Below are 17549 nucleotides of genomic sequence, written 5' to 3' on the forward strand. Positions count from 1 at the left end.
TCTTTGTGGCGGAGCGATAGGGCAGGTTGAGACCGCCTAGGTGAGAGGTGGGCCTGGCCCTGGTCGGTGTCCGTGGTTATATCAATTAACACGCTTAACGAGATCTTGGTATTTGATCTGAGTCTGGCCATTTGGTCTATACGCACTAACCAACTATGCGGGAACAGTTATGGGCACTCGACATCGTGGTATCAGCCGAAGCCTTCGTGACGTCTGCGACTGAGCGGCGCGCGCCGGATTGGAACGTAAGCCTGCTCTTGTATTAAGGGGGCTAGTTCTGCTTCCGGCCGCCCTCGCAACGTGCAGGTGTGCAATGGGCGATGGGCCCAGACCCCTGCACCATAGGATTTAGACTGGCTTGCTGACTTCTCTGTTGTGCCTAGGTGGGGCTGCGACGTGTTGATCTTCCGAGGCCGGGCATGACCCAGGAAAGTGTGTCCGGCCAAATGGGATCAAGCGTGTTGGGTTATCTGGTGCACCCCTGCAGGAAAGTTTATCTATTCGAATAGCCGTGTCCCTCGGTAAAAGGACGACCCGGAGTTGTACCTTGACCTTATGACAACTAGAACTGGATACTTAATAAAACACACCCTTCCAAGTGCCAGGTATATCCCGGCGATCGCTCTCTAACAGGGCGACGAGGAGGGGATCGCCGGGTAGGATTATGCTATATGATGCTACTTGGTGAACTTACCATCTACTCTCTCCTACATGCTGCAAGATGGAGGTGGCCAGAAGCATAGTCTTCGACAGGATTAGCTAACCCCCTCTTATTCTGGCATTCTGCAATTCAGTCCACCGATATGGCCCTTTACACATATACCCATGCATATGTAGTGTAGCTCCTTGCTTGCGAGTACTTTGGATGAGTACTCGCGGTTGCTTTTCTTCCTCTTTTCCCCCTTTCCCTTCTACCTGATTGTCGCAACCAGATGCCGGAGCCCAGGAGCCAGACGCCATCGTCGACGACGACTCCTACTACACCGGAGGTGCCTACTACTACGTGCAGCCCGCTGACGACGACCAGGAGTAGTTAGGAGGATCCCAGGCAGGAGGCCTGCGCCTCATTTAATCTGTATCCCAGTTTGTGCTAGCCTTCTTAAGGCAAACTTGTTTAACTTATGTTTGTACTCAGATATTGTTGCTTCCGCTGACTCGTATATGATCGAGCACTTGTATTCGAGCCCTCGAGGCCCTGGCTTGTATTATGATGCTTGTATGACTTATTTATGTTTTAGAGTTGTGTTGTGATATCTTCCCGTGCATGATTAGTGTACGATTGAATCGGGGGCGTCACACCTTTGGGCTTCCCCCTGAACTTTCCTTGAGACACAACTAAAGCTTCACCAGGAGCCGCTGGTTCGGCCTTTCGTTTCTATTTCCAATTGGAATTCCCTCCTCCAGTTTCTTGGGCGACTGTTTTGTGCTTGCCACTCCGGAGTCGGTCTTCCTCTTCACATTAGCGTACTTGGTGGCGATCTCCATCATCCGACTCAGGGACATATATCCAGTCCGACCGAACTTCAGGTTCAATTCTCGGTACTGAACACCCTCCTTGAAGGCACAAACTGCTTGATGATCTGACACATTCTCCAGTGTGTGGTGCAACGTGATCCATCTCTGAATATACTCCCTCAAGGTTTCATTCGGTTTCTACACACAGGATTGCAACTCCGTTAACCCTGCTGGCCGTTTACATGTACCTTCAAAGGTTCTAACAAACACTCGGGCAAGTTCTTCGCAACTATATGTGCTGCCAGGTGCTAACTAATTCAACCATGCTCTGGCCGAGCCTTCCAACATTAGAGGAAGGTGCTTCATGGCCACTTCATCATTGCCACCACCGATCTGAACAGCCACTCGGTAGTCCTCAAGCCAAGTGTCAGGCTTGGACTCACCAGTGAACTTGCTGACTCCAGTCGCCAACCTGAAGTTGGGAGGAATCACTGCTGCCCTGATGGCTCTGCTAAAGCACTCTGGACCTGAAACATGCACTCTGCTGCCAGTCGGATAATCTCTGTCATGGCCTTCTCTGTGTGCCCTGTTCCTGTCAACCAGACCTTGAACGAGAATAGATCTCGCATCAAAGCCCGGCTCTCTGGGGTCGACTGGAATTCTCCTTCCGCCACTGTGAGGGCGTCTGTCATCGTGCTGCCGAGGCACATATGACCCACTCCTCGGGGGAGGCGTGGGCACTCGACGACGGTCATCGTGGTCGAGTCGGTGATCATACTGCTCTCGATTTATGTACTGATCTCGTCGGTCTCCACGTCCCTCACGCCTCGGAGGCGATCTTGGGCTGTGAGCCGACTGAACTGTGTCTGCCATCACAGGTCTGCTATGAATCCTATTCCGCGACTGAGATACTGCTGTGTTCTGCTCTCCTGCTGCCCGGAGCAAAGCCCGGGTCTGCATCAAACCTCTGCCAGCTTCTGATTGGGAAGGCTGAATCAACTCTGCTAATCGGGTTGCAGCTGTGTGATTCTGAATCGGGGTTCGGTATACCTGAGTTGGAGGCGGAAAAAGTTGTCGTCGACTGGACTCAGGAATCCGTTGCCGAGCACGCTCGTTGAGTGCATGCTGGAGGTTCTCCAGTAGAGTGCGCTCAGCCAAGTTGGCCAGGCGCGCCTCCTCCAAGGCCCGGCCCTTGGGGGTTTCTCCGACAATAGGAGTGTGAAGTGCATCCATGTTGCGGCGGCGAAGCTCTTCTCTTTGCTGTGAAGAGAGTGGCTCGGGGCGGTACTCCTCATGGACGCACGACGGATCGCTGCCGCCATCGCCACCGTCGTCGCGGGGGAAGCCAGGAGGACTGCACGGTCCGTTGACCATCCAGACTTCCGCCGCGGGGTCACTGCTGTTGCACTCGGATGCAGTCTCGACGGAGCCAGTCGAACAGGCCATAGAGAGTTTCAATGGGCTCGATTGCCGCGAATTGCGGGGTGGACGATTGGCGGGCCACCGCATGCCTCACCCACCGCTGGAGCCGTGACCGACCAGAATGCTTGCGCCGGCGACTAGCGGGGAGCGAGGACATCACAGGAGCCAACCGATACTGAGTCGACGGCTGCTGAAGAAGGACGTCGCGGACGCACGCGCGAAAGTGCGTTGCCCCGCGGACGGGGAGCGCCTCGACGTCGAGTGGAGCCTCTTGGAGCCAAGCGGAGTCGTCGGCGACGAACACGAGTGCACCGAGACGGATCTCGCGGCCCTCAGCCAATCCTCCGCCGGAAACCATGATAATGGGAATCGGAAAAATCGCAACTTCTCCAACAAGTCGCTAAGACACCTGCCCCATTGTGGGCGCCAACTATCGTGGATCTAAGACTGACAGTAGAATGGGGGGTAGGTATGTAGAGGCAAGATCCTAGCTATGGCGAAGTTGTACACACCAGTTTTACGAGTTCAGGCCCTTCGCGGAGGAAGTAATAGCCCTACGTCTCAGAGCCCGGAGGCGGTCGACTGGATTATGCGTGTGTGTGTGTTACAGGGGGGTGCCAACCCTTGTCCTAGTGGAGGGGTGGCTTATATAGAGTGCGCCAGGACCCCAGCCAGCCCACGTTACAAGAAGTTCAATGTACATAAGGGAGGAGCATTACAGGTAACGTTCGTAATAAAGTGCTATAAATGATAATTAAGTCTATGGGTAAACGCCCGATCGTTGCTGTGTAGAGTGGCTTTAGATCTTCTGTATGTTGAGTGGTTTCTGTGACGGTCGAGTGACATTGATTCTTCCGAGTGGAATGTCTCTGGTCGAGTGGATGATGGTACCCTTCGAATGCTTCTGGCTTTAGGGTGATGTCCTTGGGGAGGGTGTCTAGGTCAGGCCTATGATCCTACCCTAGGTACATAGCTTCATCAGTATTACCATGTCCATCTGGATTTAGTATTTGACTAGCAATATCTAGTAATGCATGTCACAAAAAATGTACTACTCCCTCTGTAAATAAATACATGGTGTATTGTTTTATTCCTATCGGCGAGATAACTTAATGTATTTTTGCTACTTAATAGGATTACATGCAATGAACTAACCCCTGCATGTGATGTTTGGTAGTCTCAAGTCATCGAAAGCATGCACGGGCACGGAGGGGGACGTAGCTTCATTGACTTACTACACCTGCCTTTGGGTGTATGACACATGGGCCCAACGGGTGGCTGGCCAACCTATCATACAGCCAAAGGCAGGTGCAGTAGAGGGGCGAGGAGTAGATGGCCAACACGCACATGAATTCAACGCAGTCTGCACTTCTCATATAAAGGCTCCCGCCAGTCCAATCTACGAAATCCTACGCACCTACGCACCCAAGGGCAAGAGTGAGCACTCCAATCACAAGATCAGTTGACTAGAAGCTAGACCCATGGAGGCGATGAGCGCGAGCATCAGTCGGCTGTGCCAGATGGTCCACGACGCCGGCCTACGGCCCGGCACCAAGGAACGTCTCCAGGTAGTGCTTGAGGCCGCCAGGGCGAGGGGCCGCTTGGACGACAGCTTCGTCTCCTTGTTCGATGAGGTCCTCATCGGCTTCCTCGACAAGTTCACCGTCGTCAAGAAGCTCGCAGACGACCTTGACGTACGCCTCCAGCCCACGCGCCCAGGCTCTGTGATGCCTGCCACCCTCAACGGCCTCTATGGTGACAACCTCTTCGACGCATTGGTGGCCCTGCGACTGCCTGCCGTCGCGCCAGAAAATGTCCACCTCGACGTCGCGCTCGCCGCGCAGCGCCTGGCACAGCAAGACACCATCAACATAATCACCCACGTCTACGCGCAAATCGTCCACAAGGACTACTACATGCAAGAGGAGGACGATAGAACGCCGGCCTTCTTGGAACGCAGGGCAAGCTTCGACGACATTATTCAGAAGCACGTTGAGCTTGCCGCCAACGCCGCTGCTCCTCACACGTCGGTTGGTGACCCGGTGCACTAGGGCGTGAGGATGTCGTTGATGGATCCATATGTATCTTTATCTTTCCGTCAAATCCATGTAGTAGTATATGGTACTACTAGTAATTATCTTACCTTTCGCATCAACTTCATAATTTTCCTACGTACTCCATGCATGAACCGCGCCAGAACCAAACTTCTCATTACTCTAGGGAAAATCGTTATTTCTATCTATCGGTCGCGCCATGGAGCAGAACAAAATTTTACAAGTTACAAGTTCAAAAGGAAATGCCTGCCGTGTTTGCGTCGCACCGCCCACACGGTTGGTCCGGCACGCCGCTCAAGGGGGAATGCGTGCTGTGTTGCATTTTCACTTACAAGTGGGACCGCAGTTGAGCAAACCGACTATCGGCAAACCCCCACCCCACCCACCGCGCGATGTCTGAGAAAATAGGAGGGAGAAGAGATGGTTGTAGCACGAACTTCAAGAAAATTGGTGTCGGATGGGACTCGTGTGGGTGGCGTGTGCCGTACTGCTAGACATGAATGCTAGTTATGGCCCATGCCACCCCACTATATCGAGGTGCTGGTTACATAGAACAAATTTCCTGGAGTCCGTGCTCAGCCCTCCTCTATCTCTCTTCTCAGCCAGCTAGCAGACGCACGGAGCCCATCGTCTGTTTGCTCATATGCGGTCCCACATGTCAGTGAAAATGCAAGAGGACCCACTGAACCTGCACATCTTTCACCTCGACGTGCTGGTGATGAAAAACAAATCCAATAAAGATCTTCGGTGGCCGCTTTTGGAGTTACTCAAGGGTAGTACTCCCTCCTTTCTGGTTTATAGGGCTCAATTCAAAAATCTCACCAACCAAGGTAGATGGTGAGTGGTGGAATACATTTTGTAGTTTGCAAAAGCACCTAATTAATGCTCTTGTTTTCCTCAAAAAATTATGTTTATCAATGCATCAATTGCAATGCATGCATGCATTAAGTACATGCATTGGTCAATTTTCTCTTAATACTTGCATGCAATGATTTAATGCACCTTGGAATCTGAACATGTGATGGAAAACAACCAAATTGAGCATTATAAAATGGAAAAACTAAAATTTTGAGATAAGCCCTATAAACCAGAAAGGAGGGAGTAAGATTCTATTTACAGTTTAACCCAAGATGCACATCACGTGGCTTCAACTACCACTCTATTTTCTTGCATGACACGACCTGGATGCTGGATGTCCCACGTGTCGGCAAAAGGAGGAAGAACTCGACCAAATCTTCGGTTGTGCTCTCGGATTAGACTAGTTGTGCTAACTTAAAATTTTATTGTGTAGAATGGATGCAAGTTTTGGTATTGGGAAGAAGAGTACAACGATATATTGATAGAGCTAATTTAGTAGATGTTCTAGCACTTTTAGCTAGCATAGAGGCTAGAGATGAGACTAGTGCACTTGTTGATAGAATAGAGGCTAGACACGTCTACTTCTTTACACAAGAAGAAGAAAGAAGCACGCAAGATCGAGCCTCCGCAGATCAACAATGAATGCATCAAGAAGGCACTAATCCAACTTATAGGAGCAGTTATGGAAGTTGGATATCTTCTAAAATGTATTCTTGTGGTTCTTGTTTTCTTTGGTCTTGCTTTTCTAGTCAAAATTTTGGTGATGTATTTCCATGTACCAAAAAATCAATGATGAAAAAAAGATATGTGTTTGCAAAGAAAAATGTACACGGCCGGGATGCGGTCGCGCGTTCGGCGCATGACCACCGCATCCGAGAAATGGCCCGGACACGACCCCATTGCCCTACCCAAACAGACAGAATCCGACCAAAATGGAGGTCCGTTTGGGGTCGTGCGTTGGAGTTGGCCTTACAAGTGGGACCGTAGTTGAGGAAACCGACTATCGGCAAACCCCCACCTCGCCCGTCGCGCGATGGCTGAGTTAGAGAAACGACGAGGTTGAAGAGATTGTTGTAGCACGGACTCCAAGAAATATGGTGTCAGATGGAAGTCGTGCTGGTGGCGTGTGCCGTACTCCTGGACATGAATGCTTGTTCTGGCCCATGCCACCCTACTACTCCTACTACTTATAGTACTAGTATCGAGGATTCAAGGTGCTGGTTACGTACAGCGAACACATTAACATATGGCCCACCTCACACTGTGGCCAAATTTCCTGGAGTCTGTGCCAGGTTAAAAAGTGTTCTTTGTGAGGATGGGTGGCTAGTCTCAAGTTTAAAACTTGTTGTGTTACGTACGTAGACGTAGAGATAGTGCAGCGTGTGAAGCTAGTACAAATAGTGTACTATTGTTGATTGGCCTCATCCGATAACCTGTTGCAATGCACGTACAATTATGTATTCGGAAAATATTTTTTTGCCTCGTCGCAGCACCCACTCAGAGAAGCGACTCGATAGCCATTCATAAATTTAGTAAGTTTATCACAGGCATATCATTTTATTACATACAACAGGTCATCAACCCACAACGACAACGAGGATACATTATAAATACTAAAGTTTTCATCACACAACAAATAACAAGCAATGAAATGAACTTCAACTCAACCAATCCTCGGCGTTGGAAACGCTTGCTTTGAACCACAAGCGATTCTCTCGGAAGAGCCAGCTACTGTCAATCTCGAGACCAAAGCATGACTGATCATCCAGGCTAAAGCGGCCTACTATTTCAAGACCAGGGTAGGGAACCACTGCAATGTCGGACGTATAGATACAGTTGCTTCTCATAAATGGTAGTAACGTTGTGTCAACAGCAGTTGGATCGCCTTTCGCCATCATTGGATAGTTTTGTCCAAGGAAGAGCGAGTTTGCTCCAAGACTATCAATACTGTACCAGGGAGAAGGTGTTGGCACTAGCACACTAGTATCCATCCCGCATACCATGCAACGGGTGTTGGAATAGGTCCGAAGAGTGCGACCATGGGAGACGACACCTGCTCCCTCAGTAGTAACATCAGCAGTGGGTTGTATACAGACAAGAAGGGGTGATCCATCAGAAGTTGCCAGGCACCACTGAGTATAAGGGCCCTCCTCGTCCTCATGCTCGTGATCATCACCATCTTCATCTCCCCCTTGGTTATAAAAATTTTCAAGTATAGGCGGTGGAATGTTCATAGGACCTTGGAAACACAAGAAGAAGGGTAATTAGTAGAGAAGGGAAACTTGCTAACTCGCATGCATGTGGATGAAACAATTATAATTATGGTGGAAGACAAATTTACCGAAACTACGAGGATCCCATGCAAAAACAGTGCCACGAGTGGTGGCAACAAACACAAGACCCTCGTATTCAATTGCATCACAGTACACATCCGTGTATAGAAACTGATTTTTGACTAATATCCATCCAGTCGAACCACGAAGAACGGCAACAAGCTTGTCGAAGATAGCAACAACTTGATAGTTCTTGTAATTCCAAGAGCGGTTGGGAACTCAAGAAATTGCTATCTTCCGTAGACGACAGTCACCATGATCATATTTGAACGTACGTAGATCATCTGTGTGCTCAACCTCAGGGCACTCGGAGATTTTTGGAAGTGGAATCCGCTGAAGGGTGTACACATTCACAAGTTCCCACTCACAATTGTACCCAATATAAACAACCCAATCTCCACTTGCGCCTGCCCAAGCCTTGCCCTCAAGCGATGGCATCTTAACATCATACGTATCATTATCAAGTGGATCAACTTGCACAAGGCGAGGCTTCCCTCGTCCCCGCGCCAGTCGGCAGGGTCACGGCGAAGAAGATAGGGGAGATCAAACCACTCCTGGACCCTTGGGTTCCTTGTAATGATGTTATTAGTTGACTCAAGAATGTTCTTGAACGAACCTGCCATGCTAGCCGATGTGATGACGTCGCACCGATCAATGAGTTCCCCCACCACGTCATCTTTCAGATCGGGGCAAGAATAACGGGGTCGTTTCCGGCTTGTTCCCTCCATGGAGAAGACGATTGAACAATGGCAGAAGGAAGGGTGAAGGCAAATGGAGGAGGCAGGAAGAGCATGCGACATCAGTTCCAAATCGAGAGGGAAAGGCGAAGAGTCGGTGGACGGTTGCCAGTTTGTCACGGTACACGAAGAGGCGCCCCGGCCTACACGTCCTTTCGGAAATAGTACAACACCTGCTTCCTTAGTAGTAACATTAGAAGTGGGTTGTATACAAACAAGAAGGGGTGATCCATGGGAAGTTGCCAGGCGCCACTGAGTATATGGGCCCTCCTCGTCCTCATGCTCGTGATCATCACCATCGTCATCTCCCCCTTGGTTATAAAAATTTTCAAGTATAGGTGGTGGAATGTTCACAGGACCTTGGAAACACAAGAAGAAGGTTAATTAGTAGAGAAGGGAAACTTGCTAACTCGCATGCATGTGGATGAAACAATTATAATTACGGTGGAAGACAAACGTACCGAAACTATGAGGATCCCATGCAAAAACAGTGCCACGAGTGGTGGCAGCAAACACAAGATCCTCGTATTCAATTGCATCACGGTACACATCCGTGTATAGAAACTGATTTTTGAGCAATATCCATCCAGTCGAACCACGAAGGACGGCAAGAAGCTTGTCGAAGATAGCAACAAATTGATAGTTCTTGTAATTCCAAGAGCGGTTGGGAACTCCACAAATTGCTATCTTCAGTAGATGACAGTCACCATGATCGTATTTGAACGTACGTAGATCATCTGTGTGCTCAACCTCAGGGCACTCGGAGATTTTTGGAAGTAGAATCCGCTGACGAGTGTACACATTCACAAGTTCCCACTCGCAATTGTACCCAATGTAAACAACCCAATCTCCATTTGCGCCAGCCCAGGAATTACCCTTAAGCGATGGCATCTTGACATCACACGTATCATTATCAAGCGGCATCAACTTGCACAAGGCGAGGTCTCCGTCGTCCGCTCGCCAGTGAGCAGGGTCATGGAGAAGAAGATAGGGGAGATCAAACCACTCCTGGACCCTTGGGTTCCTTGTAATGATGTTATTAGTTGAGTCGAGAATGGGCTTGAACGAACCTGCCATGCTAGCCGAGGTGATGACATCGCACCGATCAATGAGTTCCCCCACCACGTCATCTTTCAGATCGGAGCAAGAATAACTGGGTCATTTCCGGCTTGTTCCCTCCATGGAGAAGATGATCGAACAATGGCAGAAGGAAGGGTGAAGGCAAATGGAGGAGGGAGGAAGAGCGTGCGACAGCAGTTCCAAATCGAGAGGGAAAGGCGAAGAGTCGGTGGACGGTTGCCAGTTTGCCACGGTACACGAAGAGGCGCCCCGGCCTAGACGTACTTTCGGAAATTGTACAAAAGTACTCCCCATCTTCTCGCTGACATGTTGGAACGGGACCACATGTCAACGAAACATGGTGTGTAATTTCCCGTGCAAAATGCGATCTGGCCGCGTTGGCCCGAGGAGCCGCATTAGTTATCGACCTTTATTTTTTAACATACAATCTAAATGGATAGCTCCTGTGGTCATCATGTGTGAGCGGATATATAGGTGGGCTAGGTGGCCAGGCGGCAACAATCTAAGTGCTAAAAGAGTTGATCTCAAAAAAAGAGTTGATCCAATGCTTGGTTTTTTTGGATTTTCCAACTATGACCATTGGATAGAGTGAATCAATGGCTTACGTTCAAAGTTATTCTCATACTATAGAATGGTATACGAATGTGGAGAGATTTGGTTGATTTTATATCGCTAAATAATATAACATATTATGAGTGCAGACGCTCCACCCCGAGGTTTGTAGCTCCTTCTCGGTCGTCGGGAATCTATGTTCTTCCACTCTTTCGTTTAAGACATGAGCTTTGTTCATCCTGTTGCCGACATGCGGGACATCTATACTCCATTTTACAAAATCATACTATATGCCTCCATGACACGCGGGACATCTAGCATCAAGGTGGCGTGTCATGCAAGAAAATGGAGATATGCAGTGCGTAAGTGAGTCGTGCACTTTGATGGCACCTAGTACTACGCAATATTTTTTCTCCTCGATGGCACGTGAATAGTGCATGTACTCAATGACAGAGCACGGGATGGTAGCCATGGACATGGTCGGCCCTTTTTGAAGAGAGTACTAATAAATAACTTTGATGTGTCCCGTCAACTCGCAGAACGACGAGAAGCTTGCTTACTATGCCTTCTCCCTCGCCAACGCGTGCGCGGTGGCTCGCAGCACGAGGAGAAACTTTTTCTTACAAGCGGTGGACGTGCAGCAGTTCATTTGGTGTCAGATTGCCAGAAGTACTACTGTAGTACCATCATTATTGTTCGACTTCCGGAAGAGGAGAAGAGCCAAGCGCAAGGTCACCTACTAACCTAGTACAGTACTACTATAGCCACAGCTGGTCCACCTTTTTAGAGCATGGTTAATTAATATAGGCGGCTCTTGCAGCGGCACATCATTTAGAGCAAGTACTCTCTTCGTAGGAACAAAGGAAGTGAAACAAAAGTTGGAGTGGATGCTAGATTGCCAATTAAAACATGATTACATAGGAAAAAAAATCCTATAGCATTCTATCCTATGAATCAAACGACCAATGTAGGAAAATTATGAGGGGGGTCTCTCCAACAGTGTTCCTTGGCTCACACCTAGCATCACGATGGTCGAACTTGGAGTCATTCATCTGGTACACGTGGCATCTTAGATCTGGACACAAGGTGACGCGACCTCTCACTTCCTCCGCCATTTGAAGCGGCGCGCCGGTGGAGGGCTAGCATACTCCAATATTAGGTTGGCTCTATGTGATGTGGCAACTTGATATACTAACCGGATGCTGGCTATACTACTATGGTACTCACACTCCAATAAGTGACTCGAAAACCATTCATAAATTGAGTCTATGACATGCATTTGCAAATGTACCATTCATTAAATACAACAAGTCATCAACACACAACGACAACGAGGATACATGTTGGATTATAGATTATTTCCAACAAAACATTCTAGCAAATACTAAAGTTTTCATCACACAACAAATAACAAGCAATGAAATGAACTTCAACTCAACCAATCCTCGGCGTTGGAAACGCTTGCTTTGAACCATAAGTGCTCTGGGAAGGGCCAGCTATTGTCAATATCGGGAGCAACGCAGGACTGATCATCCAAGCTGAAGTGGCATATATCAGGACCAGGGTAGGGAACCACCGAAATGTCCGAGGTATAGATACAGTTGCTTCTCATAAATGGTAGTAATGTTGTGTCAACAGCAGCTGGATCGCCTTTCACCATCATTGGATAGTTTGGTCCAAGGAAGAGCGAGTTCGCTCCAAGACTATCAATACTGAACCAGGGAGAAGGTGTTGGCGCTAGCACACTAGTATCCATCCTGAATACCATGCAACGGGTGTTGGAATAGGTCCAGAGAGGGCAACCATGGGAGACAACACCTGCTTCCTCAGTAGTAACAATCTGAGTGCACTGTATATAGACAAGAAGAGGTGATCCATTGGAATTAGTTGCCAGGCGCCACTGAGTATATAAGTTCTGCTCCTCCTCATGCTCGTGATCATCACCATCGTAATCTCCCCCTTGCTTATAAAATTTTTCAAGTAAAGGGAAACTTGCTAGCCCGCATGCATGTGGATGAAACAATTATAATTACGGTGGAAGACAAACGTACCGAAACTACGAGGATCCCATGCAAAAATAGTGCCACGAGTGGTGGCGGCAAACACAAGATCCTCGTATTCAATTGCATCACAGTACTCATCCGTAGCAGAAACTGATTTTTGAGCAATATCCACTGACAACGAACCGTGGAATTAGTAAGGATGGCAACAAGCTTGTCGAACATTGCAACAACTTCATAGTTCTTGTAATTCCAAGAGCGGTTGGGAACTTGACAAATTGCTATCTTCAGTAGACGACAGTCACCATGATCGTATTTGAACGCACGTAGATCATCTGTGTGCTCAACCTCAGGGAACTCTGAGATTTTTGGAAGTGGAATCCGCTGACGAGTTACACATTCACAAGTTCCCACTCGCAATTGTACCCAATATAAACAACCCAATCTCCATTTGCGCCAGCCCAGGCCTTACCCTTAAGCGATGGCATCTTGACATCACACGTATCATTATCTAGTGGCATCAACTTGCACAAGGCGAGGCCTCCGTCGTCCGCGCCCATGCGAACAGGCTTATAGCGAAGAGGATAAGGGAGATCAAACCGCTCCTGGACCCTTGGGTTCCTTGTAATGATGTTATTAGTTGAGTCGAGAATGGGCTTGAACGAACCTGCCATGCTAGCCGATGTGATGATGTCGCACCGATCAATGAATTCCTCCACCACGTCATCTTTCAGATCAGGGCGAGAATAACGGGGTCGTTTCCGGCTTGTTCCCTCCATGGAGAAGACGACCGAACAATGGCAGAAGGAAGGGTGAAGGCAAATGGAGGAGGGAGGAAGAGCGTGCGACAGCTGTTCCAAATCGAGAGGGAAAGGCGAAGAGTCGATGGACGGTTGCCAGTTTGCCACGGTACACGAAGAGGCGCCCCGGCCTACACGTCCTTTCGGAAATTTTACAAAAGGACTCGCCGTCGTCTCACTGACATGTTGGAACGGGACGACATGTCAACGAAACATGGTGTGTAATTTCTCGTGCAAAATGTGATCTGGTCGCGTTGGCCCGAAGTGCCGCATTATTTATCGACTTTATTTTTTTAATGGCGTGCCGTTCAGTTTTGAAGCACGACTAACTGGTACTGTTTGCAGAGAAAATATAAACTACTCTACCACTACTCCACCTCTAGTACTAGTTGTATAAAAAGATATATAGGCTGGAGCTTCAGAGCTTTCTTGCTAAGGGCTGCCCACTTGCTTCTCACACCATCACCCTCTCTCCAGATCTAAAAAAGACGGCCTCTCTCTCCCTCCTCACCGGTGGTCACAGATCCGCCGAGGAAGAAAAGGACGTGCAGCGTTGACGCACTCGTCGTCGGCGAGCGAGGTCATGCACTGATGACAAGGCCGTCCTCTCAGACCTAGCGCCCACGCGGGATGGCCTCCGTCCCCAAGCTCGCTGCCGTAGTGCGTGTGGAGGACGACGACCACGAGCGAAGCCACTTCCTGCCGACCCTCAGGTATGCTACCTCTTTTTGAACCATACCCTTGTTCTATTGCCCCATCTGCCATGTCGCTGCATGTGGATCTTTTTCCACTCCACCATCTTCCCAATTTGCTATCCTCTGCTCTGCTGGTCACGCAGACGAAAACCTTAATTTGCACTATTAAAGGACACCCTACTTCATGCAGACTAATCCATGTCTGGGTTGAATAAGGAAAGGAAGGGAGACTGTGCTATCCAAGAGAGTAGGCATCGAACCCGCATCTAGGTTGAAAAGGGGGAATCAGTAGCTAAGGAACGTGTCTCGTGTCTCTTGGTTGGAGAAGGGTAGAAAGGCATGACAACGCAATAGAGAATGACCAGGTTGATCGGTTTATTGTCCTCACAAAGGAAAAAGGTGGCTAAAGAGAACAAAAATGGGACGTAATCCACATATGCTGCCTAGATATTTGTTGCTCTGGGCAACCATACCTCCCTCACCACTCTATGCGTCCGTGGAGGTACATCGTACTGGTGCGCCCACTATCCGAATGGGCCTAGCATGTCCCTTAAACCAAACACATCCTTATTGTCACTTTTTTGCTGTTAGTATAATGCCAGCAGTCAAGTCAAGCAATGCTACTACTAAAGTGATGCCACATTTAACTAATGCCGCACTCAGTCTAATGCCACCGATAAAAAAATTGACGAAAAGGCAGGGCCACTGCTTTTCATTGCGTATAGAAGAAATAAACAGTTACAAAAACAAGATTAGAGAAGGAGGATTGGGGTTAGAGATACAACAGAAGTACATCAGTCTGGTTCTAGGGGGCGCTCCACAAGAGCCATTGCACGCTTACACCCAGCGTCAACCCAGTCCTTTGCTTCGACCTGAATCTTCAGAAACAGTTGTGTGGGGTGACAAGAAATATTTCTAAATGTTCTACATTTCTTTCTTTCCAGAGGTTCCACCAAACTAGGGACAAAATTGATCTCCAAGATTTCGCTCTTTCCTTTCCCATGGAAGCATTTGTTCGCTGCCACCAGCTAACTAGGGAATCATCATGAACTGCCGCCATAGCCGGGCTCATGTTCAGCTTGCAGAGTGTCAGGTGCCAAACTTCCTTCGCAAAGATCAAGAAGTAAGCAGGTGGGCAGCAGTTTTAGGCTCTTGTAGACATAGCAGACACAGCGGATTATGGGGCCACCCTCGCTTAGCAAGGTTATCCACCATTAGACATCGATCTTGAGCAGCCAGCCAGACGAAGAACTGACATTTGGGAGGGGCATCCGAGCTCCAGGCCAGCTTCGCATAAGGTGGCCTAATGTTGGTAGTAAGAGTGACAGCGTACGACGAACTGGAGGAAAACTGACCATCGTTTGTCCATCTCCGGGTTAGTGAATAATCTTGAGCCTGAGTGAGTTCAATCGGCTGCAACTCATTCCAAAGGTTCATGAATTGCGCGATGGCCTCTTGAGTTAACCACCGATAAATTTAAGCAATGCCATTTAATGTCACTGGATTATTTCAGGGTTAGCTGTTGATTGTGGATGTATTAAAGATTTTTCAGCTAAGGCATTCTAATGCTGTTGCACAGCCAGTATACCAACGATGAAACTTGTTACTACCTTCAGATTTTTGCACTGTTAATGCTTATAGATTACATACCTCACTTTCATGAGATAAGTTAATTTTTTTGTACAGTGTCACCAAAATGCCAAGGCGTTGATGTCATTTTATTTTGGTTAAACTGCACAAAAAATTATGAAGACAAGAGGAAAGGTGAAGAGTGGGCACCTCCTCCTCCGGCTGTTCTCTTGATACGTTTGATCAAGTTTTTATGTTTGATCGATTATGAAGATTGGGATAGCAATTTTTAAGGTCCCCCCGAGTTCGAAATGATATTTACCTTGGAGGTACATGGTTTGCAATTTTTTTATACTGTCATTAGTTAATAATGCTAGTTACCTTCAAACTTTTGTATTTGGTTTAATGCTCATGCACAGCTAGTATACCAATGCTGAAACTTGTTACCTTTACATTTTGTATTGTTAATTCTTATAGAAATCTTCCAGTGCTAGAGTTCATTGAAATCTGTTCAGTAAAACCATTGTAGTGTACCCTGTAATAAAATAACTACTCTACTGTTGCACTAGCCACTGGATTAGTGTATATTTGTAGTATTCGAATGGTGTCGCATTAGCTATGGACATAAATAAAGTGTGGCAAGCTTTCCCAGATATGTGCTCAAGAAAACTACTACCTGTTTTTCTAAATACTAGACGTTTGGGTACTTTAAATTGAACCACGAAAACGCCTTATATTAAGGAACAGAGGGTGTAGAGTTCACTCAAATTATCCCGGTAAAGCTAGTCACACCTTTGTTAAAATTAATGTTCATTATGTTATCAGAGGAGGTCTGTAAGTTTGTCTCTAATGCATGTCGACTACATACCTGACATCATGATGTAATGTTAAGTCATTTCCATTTGTATAGTGTCACTGAATTGTCAAGGCGGTGATGGCATTTTATTTTAGTTGAACTGCACAAAATATGCTTAAAAGAAGAGGAAAGGTCAGGAATCGATCATTCTTTCAGAAAGAACTATATATGCCTTTCTGAAATCATCCGCTGTTGCCTTATTTATTCCTTCAAACAGGTGGTTAGAAACAGTCTTGCTACCTTTTCCCATTAAGAAATTGGAATGCTTATATTTGTGAGTCTATGCTTCAACTAGTGCCACTTTTCTAGTAATCACACTTTCAATATCTATGCAAACAGGGATGCTCGATTTTAGTGGAACTGCACAAAAAGTCCAACTGGTTCAACATTAGGAGCATGTTTTCTTCCAAACCTTTATATCCAATTGGTGGCACTATGAGCTGTTCATTAAGAAGGTACATGGTTTGCTACTATCTTTCTACTCGTTTTGTACTGTCATTAGATAGTAATACTAGTGGTTTGCATGTGAATTTATTGGCAGGGTGGACCTACATTGGAGGTGCAGGACAGGATTCAATGATTGGATGCTCAATTTCGGTTGTATCGATTTCACCTCTTCCATCACTGTGAACATGGATATCCTTGGTCTGATGAAGAATAGGCGCTATATTTCTGCTCTGAACAAGCAAATCAATTCAGTATGAAATTGTCCAGGGCAAAACATGACTGTATCAAATTGTCCAATGCAAAACATGACAGATGCTAAGCGGAAGAGACATGTTTAAACCGAAAATACAAGGTGGGGTATATGTTTACTAGCTGCTTGATATTTGTGCAGACTGAGATGTCTGCCCGTTGCTATTTGGCAAACACACAGAGTGACCGCAATTTTGGTTGAACTACACAAGAGAATAGTATAGTCACTTCATGCAGTGCCATTTGAAAATAGACACAGAAAGATTGGATAGTCACTTCATGGACTGCAGAAAAGTAGTACTGTACTATTTATTGGCGAACACTAGGTGCTTCATTGCTTTGGTCTGATTATACAATGGGCATCATTTTGCCTAAGTTAAAGTTTGTATTCCGAAAATAGTCTCGCCGTGTGATCAAGAGAAGACCAAATCATATTGCAGCG

The 17549-nt window shown here is 47.4% G+C and overlaps 1 long non-coding RNA gene across 1 annotated transcript; it reads left to right on the forward strand.

The window, feature by feature from the left end:
* Window positions 1-15799: 15799 nt before the first annotated feature.
* On the forward strand, window positions 15800-17226 carry LOC141020992 (uncharacterized). Its single transcript, XR_012180986.1, has 3 exons — window positions 15800-15884; window positions 16466-16543; window positions 16751-17226. It is a non-coding gene; the product is annotated as an uncharacterized lncRNA (long non-coding RNA).
* The last annotated feature ends 323 nt before the right edge of the window (window positions 17227-17549 follow it).

The sequence above is a fragment of the Aegilops tauschii genome, chromosome 3, assembly GCF_002575655.3.
Source record: "Aegilops tauschii subsp. strangulata cultivar AL8/78 chromosome 3, Aet v6.0, whole genome shotgun sequence".
NCBI lineage: Eukaryota > Viridiplantae > Streptophyta > Magnoliopsida > Poales > Poaceae > Aegilops > Aegilops tauschii.